Genomic DNA, 13,587 nt, shown 5'->3' with positions numbered 1-13,587 from the left:
AGAAAAAGAGACTTGTGAACATGAAGGGGAGTAGAGCTGGCCCTCCGTGGTGCCGAGGGCTGGGGACTTCCTGGAGGAAGGAAGGATTTGGGTCCCAAAGTGCAGCTAGGACATGGCTCAGAAAGTCCCTGTGTGCAGTTCTGGGGTCACTGGCAGCCATGGGAGGCTTTACAGTGGCCTCCCTGTGGCCTGGTCTGATGCTTAGGAAGATCACTCCAGAAAGAGGCTGGGGCACCCTCCCTCTGGTCACTTAGCTTCATTATCTCAAAAAGGCATGCTTCTGGCTGCTCCAAAGGAGGTGATGGCAATGGGTAAGGCATTACAATGAGGACACAATTAACATCTCACAAACAGAGCAGAAATGCATACACCTCCCTGGGAGAGTAGAATTATGCTCAAGGGGGAGGGAGGGAAAAAAAAAAAAAAAACAACCTTTCCCCTAATAGCAATCTGCCTTTCATTAGTTCAGACAGTGAAGGCTGCTTTGCTGTGTGTGTGTGTGTGTGTGTGTGTGTGTGTGTGTGTGTGACATGGCAACCGTCTCCAGGCAGAGCAGAGCCAGGAGGAGTGCAGGTTCTGAAGACTTTCAATCAGTCCGAAAGCTTAGCCAGACAAAACATCTCGGTTGCCGGCTTCACAGCCTCGGCGGGTGCCTCCGGGAGAGGGTATGACGTGGGCAAACATTCCCTCTGGTGATGCTGGAGACTTGAGCGTGGGTGGGGGGGTTGCTGGATGGCAGGACAGGTGCGGGAGATGGGGAAGGGCCCTGAACGTTGGACCCGGGGACTGTGGCTGCGGGAGAGGGAGGAGGCAGGGAAAGCAAACCTACAAACAGCGGACTCCTGGACTTCTGCCCTTTCGCCCGGAGAGGCACCACGGGATTTGTCCAGCGTGCACGCCTCCGATAACACTGAGGAAGGTGAAGAGCCAGGCCCTAGAGCCAGAGGGCCTAGATCCGAATCCCAGGCACTCCCTTATTCCCAGTGTGATCCTGGGCAGCTTACGTCATGTCTCTGGGGCTCAGTGCCTTATGGATCCCAGCGTCAGCAGGAGGATAAATGAGTCAGCCCACGGAAGATGCCTGCCTGCAGAACTGGTTCGTGGTAGGGGCTGACCTTAGGGCCCTGGTCCCACTCCTACGTGGGGTACAGCGGGGTACAGTGGGAGATGCAGGCAGTGCACGTTCTAGATCCCAGGCCCACCATATGTGAGCAAGCCAGCTGCTAGCTCCAGCATTTCATTTTCCAGCCTTCCTCCTCTGCCTTTCCTGCTCTTCTTCCCTCACTGTCTGACTCTATAGGGCCACGGATGGCAAAGCCTCGGGGAGGGAGCAAGAGACTTTGTTTTCATGCTCTGGAAGTCCAAAGGTGCCCTTTGGGCTCTGGTCCTGCTCCAGACATAGTGCACGGGGCAGGGGAAACGCACAGAACAGGAGGACCGCTTACAAAGTGCGTGCCCACATGACTCATCTCCACCACAAACACCTACAACACCTATCGAGGTGTTCAGAAGCACAGCTCTAGGCGCTCATGGTAGTGAATAAAACAGACAAGAGCATCCCTGCTCCGGAGATCGACTGGCCATAAGCAATACACAGGACCCAGGGTAGAGAAGAAGGCAGAAAGTGACAAGAGGGAAGAGAAACCAGGGGGCGTGGAAGTAGGCGGCAAGGGGAACCTGTGGGATGAGTGGCAGTTTCAAACAGGGCGGGGGCGGGGCAGCATTTGAGTAGAGGCTTGAGAGAGGGAAGGATGTTGGGAGGAAGGGCATGTAGGGCACAGGGAACAGTCAATGCAAAGGCTCTGAGGAAGGTGTATGACTGGCATGCTCAAGGAATAGCAAGAAGGCCTGCGTGGCTGAGAGGAGCCCTGGAGAGAGCAGCAGGAAAGATCACACCGAGACAGGGGCTAGAGTAGACGGGCTCCTGTGATGTCTCCATATCATGCCACGGATACAGCCAGGGCTTGGGACGGGCTCATGGTGACCAACTCCCTTCCCCTTGGAACATTTGTATTTAAAAAATATTCCTTATATTGGGGATCAGTGTAGGATATTATTTAAATAAAGACATTTGCAGCTTAAGAAGCCTTTGAAATTGACTGCTTACGTCTTGTGCCAGTGGGGAGACAGAGCCTCAGAAAGGGCAAGCGGCTTGCTCAAGGTCACACAGCCAATTCAGTGGAAGAAATGGAACTCAGAATTTGGGCCTTTGGAGAGGACACTTTTTTTTTTTTTTTTTGGTTAAGATTTTATTTATTTATTAGAGCATGACTGGGATGGAAGGGCAGAGGGAGAGGGAGAAGCAGGCTCCCTTCTGAGCAGGATTCTCCATGCGGGGCTCCATCCCAGGACTCTGGGATCATGACCTGAGCTGAAGGCAGACGCTTAACCGACTTGAGCCACCCAGGCGCCCTGTCCCTTTCTGTTATTTCTGTTATCTGTGTCCAAGGCCTGGGAGGCCTTGGGAAGTGGCCTGAGGCACACAGTCCACACAGGGCCGTGGCCGCTGGATCCCCAGATTCTCACTCTGCAGCTTGCTCAGCCTGTGCAACTTTGCCCTATTGTGCACACACGTGGTCCTTCTCAGTGTAGCTTCTACCTCCTTTAAAATGCCACCCCCTGCTTCCTAGAGCCAGGAATGAATCCTCCGTGAGGTGGTACAGGAGCTCTGAAACAAGTCTCATGGTCTCCCTAAGTCCGTGTTTCTGGCTCTGGAAGTGCTGAGACAAGATGCCTACTTGCAAGGTTTAGGCCGGAATGGAGTTCCCTAATATATGGAATATTCTGGAATACGGCCTGGCATAGGAGAAGTGGTCGATGCATGTTTATTAAGTAAATAAATCACGACAGCCTTTGGAGAAGTGCTCTCCCAAGGACCTCCTAGCCTTCTCTGCAAGGAGACCCTAAGGCAGAGTGGTCCATCGCTTGGGCCTTAAAATAAACAAGAGCCAGGTTCGAATCAAATTTCCTAACGTACCAGGACCTCAGTGTTTACATCTTTCAAATGGAAATAGGACAATTTAGGATTCTTGGAAGGGATTATAGTAGCCCATCCCTAGCACCCCCTGAGATGGGGCCACCTTGGGGCTGCGGAGATCCTAGGCAGTGATTCTCAGCCTTGTGTATGGCAGTCAGCTGGAAGGCTTGCGGAAACCTAGATTGCTTGTTCCCGCCCCCCAGAGTTTCCGATTCAGCGGGTCCGAGATAGAGCCTGAGACTTTGCATTTCCAGCAAGTTTCCAGGTGATGTGGCGTCGCCCGTGGTGAGAGCAGTCTTGAGAACCAGTGTCTTAAACAAGATGATTGTTGTGGGAAGAGAAGGAAATGAAGACCATGCATGGGCTTGATGGGCAGACCGTCCAGATGGAGAGATGCGGCCCCACAGGGAGGTCTGTACTCTGGGCTTCGGGTCAGCTGACGTCGTCACACACCTGGGTGGCCAGCTGCTCTCCCTTGAGCTCCCCCATACGCCCTGAGATTCATAGTCCGACAGCGATGCAGCCAACCGAGAACTTCCCCCTTCCTCGCTCCCACTCCGGTTTCTTCCAGCTGGGTACCTTCTGGCCTCTGGATAGACTGAAATGTTAAAGGAGGTAATGTTAAAGGAGGTAAGCAAGAAAGCAGAAAACCAAATAGAGAGGAAGCCAACATCAGCATTTCTAGGTTTGGAACCCTTCCCATAATTTCTCAGAGAGAGCTATCATCCTGGGAGCATTGTGAGTGCCTAGTACTTTATGACGATCCCATGAAAGTGGATCCTTTGTCTGCTACACAACAAAATCCGTAGACTTCAGCCTGGCATTCAGACCCTGCATGACTTGGGTCCCAGCCATCCTAGCCAACCGTTAGATACCTAGCTCTCCGGGCCTGCCGTGTTTTCTTCCTCTCTTTTGGCTCTCTCAATTCCTTCCAGCTGAATTGTCCTCCGTCTGATAAGGCCCTCACAAAATCCATCTCTGTTTTCGTTATTCTAAGTCAGGGTTTGGCAGACTACAGCCTGTGGGTCCGATGCTGCAGCCCTTCGCCTGTTTTTGTAAATAAAGTTTTATTGGAACATAGACACACCCGTTCATTTCTGTATCATCTGTGTCTGGTGTTGTGCTGCAAGGACACAACTCAGCAGTTACAACAGGGACACGTGGTGGGCAAAGTCTAAGTTATTTGCTATCTGGCTCTTAATAGAAAACGAATGTTGGACACTGTTCCAAATGCAATATCGCTTCCTCAGGGACACCTTATGGATCCCACCCATTTACATTCTGTCACTTTCCCCTGACACCTCCCAGTTCTTTGCCCTACGATTTTGTTACTTTTCATAATGGTTTTCTGTGTATCTTTTCTTGTTGAATCTGTCGACACTGCAGTCTCTTGAGATCCCAAAGTTTGGTGCCAGGGCCCATGAAGTTTACGTTAAAAGATTATTTCTTAAAGTCATCCATAAGGCTCCCAAAGTGGGATGCAAATCTCAATGTCCAGGAGTAGAAAGAGGGTTAATTTCTTGAGGACCTATAATGGCGGGAGAGGAATTGTCCATCACATAAAGATTTTAGAAAAGATTCTAGCAGTTTATGCAATACAATCCTCCTTTGTAAGTAAGTAAATAAATATGTAAATGAATTAATTAAGAAGGCTAGCAGGAAATATGCAAAATTTTTATTCCTCTCTGGGTAGAGGGTTATGGGTGACTTTCATTTTGTTATTTTATTAGTTTATGTATTTTTCATATAAAGGATCTATTGCTCAGAACCAGAGGGGGAACGGCAAGTTATTAAAACACGAGCAGCTAGCTCTGTCCCAGCTTCAGCACATTCTAACGGTACGGCCTTAAAAAGTCATCGCGCCTCAGTTTCCTGATCTGTAAAATATGGGACCAGCTGGCTGTCTCTGCAGGGTTGTTGGACTGAATGTTGAGATTCCCCCAACAGGCTGCAAAATGCCCTTGTCCCCAACAGGCTGCTGCAGCAGCTGGGCCCTGGTGGTGGCTTGGGGGTATCTGGGAGCTCCCAGAGATGGAGTTGGCCCCTTGAGGTGGAAGGGGAGCTGTGATGCAGCAGAGCCTTGCCAGAGCTAGCGGCAAGTTCAGGTGCAGCCCACGCTCTCACCGCCGGGATTCAGGATCCCTGCCCAGGACGGGGTCTCTCTCGGAAGCCTCCAGCTTCATTTGGCCCAATACCCAGTGGCTCATGTATTTCATTTTCACCCTGTACTAGCTGCACTCGCCAGAGTGGCCTGATGCCTGCCCTTCCCCACCTCCCAGCCTGGCCTGTTTTCTCACTGTCTCTCTGCCGTCTGTGCCTGCTGTCTTCTTGTTCCTTCGAAATCACACCTTCAGACTTCCACCAAGGTTTATTTTTTATTTTTTCTTAACCAGCATCTTTCTGCTCCTTTCTCTCTTCCCTGACTTGCTGAAGAAAATGTCTTTGCCTGAGACCAAAAGCAATGATTTTCTGTCCCTTCCTTCTTTCTCTTCCTCTTTGTTTGTAAACATCCTTATTGTCCCTTTTACCCCTGATTATCAAGGTCAGTTACGGGAGGCCAGAGTAGATAAAGGAGATCCGCTGTAGAGGCTGGTAAGCTGGTCTCAGGTGGTGGAATGGCAGCTGGGGAGATGTGGATGGGTTGGGATGGAAAGAATCGTACTCATGGGAGTTACATATGGGGACGATGAGGTCCAGACAGGGCCTGTGGCATGGCCCCAAGGTCATGCATCAACCAAGTGATGGGTCAGGGAGTCCAGGTCCATGTTCTCCTAGGTCCTGGGCATACCCCGATACCTGGAGCGATCACTTGTCCACCACCCCACCTCCCTATGCTGTGTGCTCTCTAGGGACACAGAGAGGTTTGCCTCATCCCAGGCCCCCACCCTCAGAGGGGTGAGGAAGACAACAGAAAAGAAAGAGCAGGAGGGAGGGGGCAAGGCTACCAAAGTGTCCGGGATTGCCTGGAGGAAAGGGTCTCCTGGGATGCAGGAGGACATTCAGGGCTGGCACCAGGACAATCCCAGGAAGAACTGGTCACCTTGGCAGAAGGACAAGAGATGCCCATCTCTGGAACCTCCAGTAGCCTCCCAAAGCCTTTTGGCCGGCAAGGGAACTGGCTGCTAGATGTCAGAAAGGACACCCGTCCTCTCCCTTCCCCTTTTCTTCCTCCATCAGTCGTGGACTTGGCACCTGCCCACAAGATCCTAGAGTCAAAGGAAGGACTGATCCGAAAACTCAGGGCGGAGGATGGCGGGATGCATCCTCTGTGAGGACAACATCTCCGTCCTGCACACCTGGGCCAGATAGGACCTGTAGCCTCTCCCTCTCTGGTTCTTCTTTAACGAATGCTTCCACTTCTGGTCTTATTGTTGAACCTGAAATAGAGTTGTTAGATTATAAAAGTAAGCAATCTATGGAGATTTTTTTTAAAGAAATGAAGCAATACAAAATATGTAATAGAGAAAGTGGATTATCTTCAGATAAACCTACCTCCTGGACTCTTGAATGGGTATTTCTGGTGAAACATCCAGAAAGCTAATTTCACCCATCTCTCTATCTAGTTATTCTTATATCATATTGCATATTATATATGCATATTCTATTAAAAATGGGACTGTATTATATTACTTTGTAGTATGGATTTTCATTTAGTAACATATGAATCGCTTTTCATGTAAGTCTTTTAGAGAGTCCCCTCTCCTTTTGTAATGAAAACATAGTGTTCTATAGTGTGTACGTGCCTTAATTTATCTAATTAATCCTATGTGTGAGGACAGTGGGGTTATTTCCATTCTAAAAAACAATTATAAATAGCCTTTTGTGTGTTTGTGCAATAGTCTTCTTTGGGTAATTTTTTAGAAATAAATTTGTGGGTCCAAATACATTCGTACTTAAAATTGTGATACAGTATGCTTTCTAAAAAGTCTATTCTACACTTGATCTTAGCCAAAAAGGCTGAGAAGCAATTAAAAAAAAAAGTCTATTCTAATATATGTTCTCACTAACAGTCTCTGAGACCGCTCTCCTATCTCCCAATTAGGCTTGGGTATTACTGATCTCCGTCAATTGCTGATCTGATGAGAAAAAAAAAAAAAAAAAAGTTTTTTAAAAATTTGCTTTTCCTTGAATTTCAGTGGAAAAAAAATCTTTTCACCTGTCTGTTGACTGTTTGTATTTCTTTCCTCAGTTTCTTTTCTCTGAAGTTGGTACTTGTGTATGTTCAGGACTACAAAGACGTTCAGAGAACAAGTCGTATCTGCTTTAGTACTTATTCTACCCCAGAAATATTTATTAGTTTTGTACTCAGTACTGCGTGTGGGTTTGTGTGGAGTTAGAAGTATAATGTTAAGTTCCCATTTTGGAGAGAGGCACGTACGCACCTAAGCCCAGAGCCTCGAGGACACGGCTGGCTCTTAACAGCGGTCTGAGAACCACTGCGGCCAGTCTTCAGGTTCTGAATTGGAATCCTTGGTGGTGTTGCTTTAATTCTCTTGGCATTGAGGTTAGACATACAGGTTTGTTTCAGAGCTGGGGTTTGGTAAATAATCCTACCTATAACCAAGGAATTAAAGTCATCATGAACTGTTTTTGTTTTGTTTGTTTGTTTCTTTTGTTGTGTTTTGTTTTTTGGGATGGGGAAGGTGGTTTTGTTGACATTTTCTGGTTTCAAGTGCCCTGGAAACTATGCCAAACCAGTGATTTGCATTCCTACCTCCACCCCAAGGCAGGCTGCTTGGCCCCTTCCACAGACTTCCTAGAACTCTGAAGAACACGGGACGTAATGATCATTGAAGTCCCAGCCAGTTCCTCTCTGTGACTCAACTATTCATTTGGAAAGGTGTCGTCATGGCAGGGGCAGTGCCTGTCCTTGAAGCACTTGCAGCTGAGGACCCTCTGTGAAATGTCTTGGCAGCCTACACGGAAGGATTTCAGCTAACGAGGAAAGTTGGCTCTCCACTCAAGAATGACATCTTCACATCTACCGGCATCAGTGGTTCCCAGCCCAGGCCACACATTAGAATCACCGGGGGAGCTTTAAAAAAAAATACGGATCCCGAGTCCCCACTCCAAGAGGTTCTGATTCAGTAGGTCTGGCATGAGGCCCAGGCAACAGTGTTTTGTAAGAACTCCCCAGGTGATTCTAATGTGTGGCCAGGGCTTGGAACCACTGGCCTGTGCAGCTCACTGGTGTGTGTGTGTGTGTGTGTGTGTGTGTGTGTGTTTCATGGAGATGAAGAGCTTAATTACCTGGTGGTTCAGGATTGTTGCCTGTGTTGGCCACAGTGTTGTCTCCACGGTCTGTCGTCTCCTTAAATCCTTCAAGGGTAGTGATCTTGACTTCAAACTTGAGATTTTCATCTCCTCGGCCAGGCCTGCTTTAGTCACTGTTCTGTGGCTAGGAGAGGAGTGTAAACTCCGATTCCCAGAGCTCAGACACCGGATCTATGGTCCAGCACTTATAGGACCTTGGGAGGAAAAAGTCAACCTCTGCATGCCTCTGTTTCTTCACCTAAAGTCATGGCCAGCACTCATACTATCTCAAGGATATCGGTGGATTAAATCCATTTCTTGTAGGTGAGGGGGCCATAGTAAGCACTCCCGAGACCTTATTCTCACCACTTGAGAGAGGAAACTCTCCGAACAAGCGGTTCTCTAGAATTTTCGATCTCATAGCTCTTTTCTTGCTCTCCTCTAAGCTTTTCTACTCTTCCCATTCCCTTTGTTTGCTTCTTCATTGCCTGCCTTCTCTTTCTCAGAAGGCACTGTAGGCAAAACCCTCCCTCATTCCAGCAGCCTGGTTGTGAACGGTTGCTTTGAACAGCAAGCAGCCTGTCAGAAGAGTTCCCCCCGAGGTCTTTCTCACTTGGGAAGCAGCAGAGAGGGAAGTGTATGGGCTTTGGAAACAGATGGAAAATGGTCTGAGTCTTTTTTTTCAGCCATTTACTGGCGGGCAAGGTCCTTCATGTTACCGAGTACCACTTTCCCCTTCTGTGAAATGCAGGCTGTGGTACTTACCTCGCAGGTGGCTGCAGGGAAATTCAAAGGACGTGCCTAGTGAGGTATATGTTAAGTGCTCAGTGGGCCTGAAGCCGCCGCATGGAGTCCATGGAGAACCAGCTGGGTCTGCTCACCTTCCCTCCCATGTCATCTACCTTCATTCCTGCAAAGGAGGCAGGGGCATCCCTGTTCTCTAAAGACGCAAGAGGAACTCTTAATACATTACCCCCGGGATCTGCAGAGTCTGTTGATCTGGGAGGAGAAAGGGGTTTTAAGGGCAGGATCCCAAGACCTGCTGTCCATCTGTGAATGGAGCAGCAAGTCCCACAGGGATGGAAGTCTGACCTGAAGATTCATTCATCCTAATCATGCATGTCATCCCTGAAGCCATCCATTTCACAGTGGGTGCTCCTGGGAATGAGGATCACAGAGACAAGAGGATGAGGCAGAAGATCTCGACTCACAAGCAGTTCCTCCAAACTCTATTGCTTCGTCTCTAGATGGCTGTAATCTACAGCTGGTAAACCAGACCAGGAAATTGTGAGGTGACACAGGCAGCGGCATGCTATGAGTTCTAGAAGGCTGTGCTGGTCTGTATGATTAGACCCTTGAAGAAGACGTGGAGATGGATCTTCTATAGGCAGTGTCTAAAAGCTCAGAGTCTAACTAGAAGGTGACATGTATAGAACTGATTCAAATCTACGATAAAAAGTTAAAAAAAGATGTAAAGTAAATATAGAGTTTGGAAAGATGTGATTTTCAGGTGAGGGAACCTGAGAAGTATTCCTAGACTAGAAGACAGCTGCATTAGCTTTTGAAGAAAAGGTGGGATTTGGCCATGCACTGAGGAATAGAGAGGTGTGTGTGCGTGTGTGTGTCCCCATCTGTCTTTGATAGAGAGAGCTGTCATGGCTCCTGGAGGAGGTGGTGGGAGTCACGCTACCGTGGAGTGTGGAGAAGTAGAAAGAATGCTGGGTTTGCAATCAAGCAAACATTGGTTCTGTCTGGCATTTTCAAATTATCCTGCACAGTGCATTGTGAGGTTCTCATTTCAAGCCACACACACTCATATTCATACTCTCAGCAATCATTTATATATTCAGAAACATTTTTAAAGAGATTTTGTTTATTTGAGAGAGAAAGAATGAGCTGGGTGGGGAGGGGCAGAGGGAGAGGGAGAAACAGACTCCCTGCTGAGCAGGGAGCCTGAGGCTAGGCTCCATCCCAGAACCGGGATCATGACCAGAGCCAAACGCAGACATTTAACTGACTGAGGCACCCAGGGACCCCATCTTAGCAACCATTTAATTGCTGCATCTTGTCAGTTCTCATTTCCATACGGCTCCTGAAGTTTTACCTTCCATTCCCTTCCATTCCTCTTGCCAAGCACTAATCCTAACCCTAACTGCAGCCAGAATCCATCACCCTCTTGGTTTGGAGCCTTGCTTCCTCACCTCTAGTTGCCTCCTGCCTGCAGGTTTCTTTCTCTTGTATTCCCCTCCCCTCTTGCAGCCTCTGCATTGCCAGTCTTTCTAAAATACATACCTGATCATGCCCTTCTCCTGCTAGAACTCCAGTGATGGCTTGCACCATAGCCAGAAGAGCAAGTCGGGTCATCACACAGGCCCTACCTACATCTACTACCAAACAACCTCTCACTGACGTAAGCAGCAGCCAACTTTGCCCCATCCCATGTCCAGATATGTTCCATATGGGCTTCTTTGCTTGGAATGTTTTTTCCAACATCTCCTTTGGGGAGATCTTTCATTTAATTATCTTTCAAGGCTCCATTTAGACATCCTCTCTTCTGAGAAGTCTTTTCTGATTTGCCTTAGAATATTAACAAAGAGTATATCCAACTCTCCTGGGACTGACTTACATGTCTAGGTGAGCCTTTGTGAAGGCCATGCCCATGACTTACCTGTCTCCACAGAGTTGTAGAGGTGTCGCTCAGGTGCAAGTGTAGGGCCTGGCATGAACTAGGTGCTTAATAAAAGCTTAGTGGTTCAATGAATTAATATATGCATAGGAAGTTTTTATTAATAGCAAGAACTCTCACCCATGCTTCTACTGGGAAGCAAAAAAGAGTCAGCTAATACACATTGATTACCTGTCTAATCTACTCTTTGACATTTTCCCCAGGGTATTTAAATGATTCATCACTGTATTCAAAAGTTTAAAATCCTTTGGAGTGAGTTTTCACAAGAATGGGTTGTTTCCCAAGATATTTAAATTATTCATCAGTGTATTCCAAAGTTTGAAATCCTTTATAGTGGGTTTTCACAAGAATGGGTTGTTTAACCTCAAGACACCAGCAGACCCCAGATGAGGTTGAGAAACTCAGTATACCCTGGGATTTTTGCAATGTGAGGAGAAGACAAAGGTCACAGATATTCACGGAGGACTTGTAAGATACTGAATTCAGTAGAGGAATCAAAAGAAAGAAGCAAAAAAGATGGCTCCATATTGGATATTAAAAATAAAAGGCAACTGAATGAATCTGAAGATTTAATTGACTTTATCTAATGATTTATGACTGGCAGCATCCCACCTAGTACGCCAGAGCTGTGCAAAATGGAAGGGTTTTAGGGGCTGAAAGGTGAAGAAAAAGGAAGTTCTAACAAAAGGTGGATTGTTTCAGGCAAGGTCAACTTCCCTTGAGGGAAACTGGAGATCTCTCAGGCAGATGACCTTACTAGTACCCAACAAGTAAGTCCAGATTGACTAGTTAAAGGTCACATTCCTGGGGAAGGTGGAACTGCAATTATGTTAGGTATTATGTCTTGGTTGGCTGACATGGGGCTTAGCACAAGTGACTCCATTTTGGATCTATTGTTTCTTTGTTAACGGGGTCAATCTATTGACTGTTTGCCTTGTGTGGTCCCTTGATTTGTATTATTGATCTGCTTGGTTATTCAAGAGCAGGTTCTTTACTTTTCAGATTTTGTAGCCCTAGGTTTCAACTCAATCAGGCATAGACAGTGTCTGAATTGGATTTCCTCATGCTATGATTCCATGGAACACATTGCTTATCAAGCACATCACTCCTTCCTGCCTGCTAACCCTGAATATGGTCTCATAATCTTCCTTTGCATAGTGTTCTAGGTTACCATTACTAATTTACCAGAGTAAATAAATTACTATGAAATAAAATCCATTTTCCATCTCTCTACCAGACTGTGAGGCATTTTTAGGGAGAAGTCTAGATCTGGGCAAGGTAGAAGATGCATACAAGGGTAACAACAAGTCTGCCTTATCCCTGAGCTCTAGCCTCCAACTGCCTGCTTACTGTCTACATCTGGATTACTCATGCATTGCCGAAGGAAACCCTTGGATGCCCTCTAACTTCTTCCTCTTTCCCCACCTTCCCAATTTCAGTAAATACCCCCAATATGCAACCAGTTTAGTCAAGCTAGTCATTTTTGATGCCTCCATTTCTCTTACCGCCACACTTATTTCACCAATTACTGATTGTGTTCATTAATACATATTTCAATACATATCCATACATATTTCAAAATCTGCTCCCTTCCACTCTTACTATAATCCTTCCCCAAGGTAAGCCATCATAATCTCTCTCCTTAAGTATTGCAATTGCCTCAGAACTGATTTTCTTGCCACCATGCCTGCCTCCTCTCCACTCTATTCACAATACTTTTAAAAAGGTAGAAATTAATTCCACCCCTAGGTATTTTTTCAAAAGAAACAAAAACATAAGTCCCTGGAATGGATTGTACCATATTCATAGCAGGTTTATTCACAATGGCTCCAAATTGGAAACAACCCAAATGTCTATCAACCAGTTAATTGACAAACATATTGTTTATTTATACAATAGAATCCTAATCAGCCCCCAAAAAAGAAAAAAGACAAACTACTGATACACAGAAACGGATGAATTTCAAAAACATGTTGAGTGAAAGAAGTCGGACATAAGAAAATAATACTATATGAATTCATGAATATAGCCTTTTAGAACAAGCAAAACAAATCTAAGATGAAAAGTTAAAATAGGGTCACCTGGGTGGCTCAGTGGGTTAAGCATCTGCCTTTGGCTCAGGTCATGATTCCAGGGTCCTGGGACTGACTGCCACTTTGGGCTTTCTGCTCAGCAGGGATCCTGCTTCTTCCTCTCCCTCTGCAGCTCCCCCAACTTGTGCTCTCTCTTTCTCTCTCTCTTTCTGTCAAATAAATAAATAAAATATATTTTTTTAAAAAGTTAAAAACTGTCATTACCTCTTAAGGTGGGGAACTGGTGGGCTTTGATTGTGAAGGGAACATGAAGGAACTTTCTGGGAAGATCAAAGTGTTCTGTGATAAGAATGTGAGTTTCATTTGTCAAAATAATATAGCTTAGATTCATTGTAAGTGAATTTTACCTTTAAAAGAAAAATAGAACTGTAAAAATAACAATAAACAAGTGGGACGGCAGGGAGTGGGTGGAAATATGGATGATATAAGAATGAAGAAATGCTGAAAATTGTTGAATCTGGACGATGGGTTCATGGGGGGTCATTATACTATTTTGATTACTTTGTATACATTTGAAATTTTCTATAACAAAATGTTATTTTAAAGCATAAATCAAATATTTTCTCTTTATAGTTTAA

The 13,587-nt window shown here is 46.3% G+C and overlaps 1 protein-coding gene and 1 long non-coding RNA gene across 3 annotated transcripts in view; one reads left to right on the top strand and one right to left on the bottom strand.

The window, feature by feature from the left end:
• Nucleotides 1-13,587, top strand: part of ASIC2 (acid sensing ion channel subunit 2) — a 962,947-nt gene that overhangs the window by 63,226 nt on the left and 886,134 nt on the right. The window lies entirely within an intron of this gene.
• On the bottom strand, nt 6,024-9,452 carry LOC116577879. Of its 2 annotated transcripts, XR_004280645.1 has the most exons (4): nt 9,204-9,452; nt 8,228-8,445; nt 6,274-6,354; nt 6,024-6,169 (listed from the first exon to the last, which is right to left on the bottom strand). It is a non-coding gene; the product is annotated as an uncharacterized LOC116577879 (long non-coding RNA). The 2 variants fall into 2 exon arrangements; XR_004280644.1 differs by having other exon boundaries at nt 6,024-6,354.

The sequence above is a fragment of the Mustela erminea genome, chromosome 18 (genome assembly GCF_009829155.1).
Source record: "Mustela erminea isolate mMusErm1 chromosome 18, mMusErm1.Pri, whole genome shotgun sequence".
Taxonomy (NCBI): Eukaryota; Metazoa; Chordata; class Mammalia; order Carnivora; family Mustelidae; genus Mustela; species Mustela erminea.
Note: the sequence above shows the minus strand (reverse complement) of the source record. Positions and strands in the feature narration are given on the sequence as shown.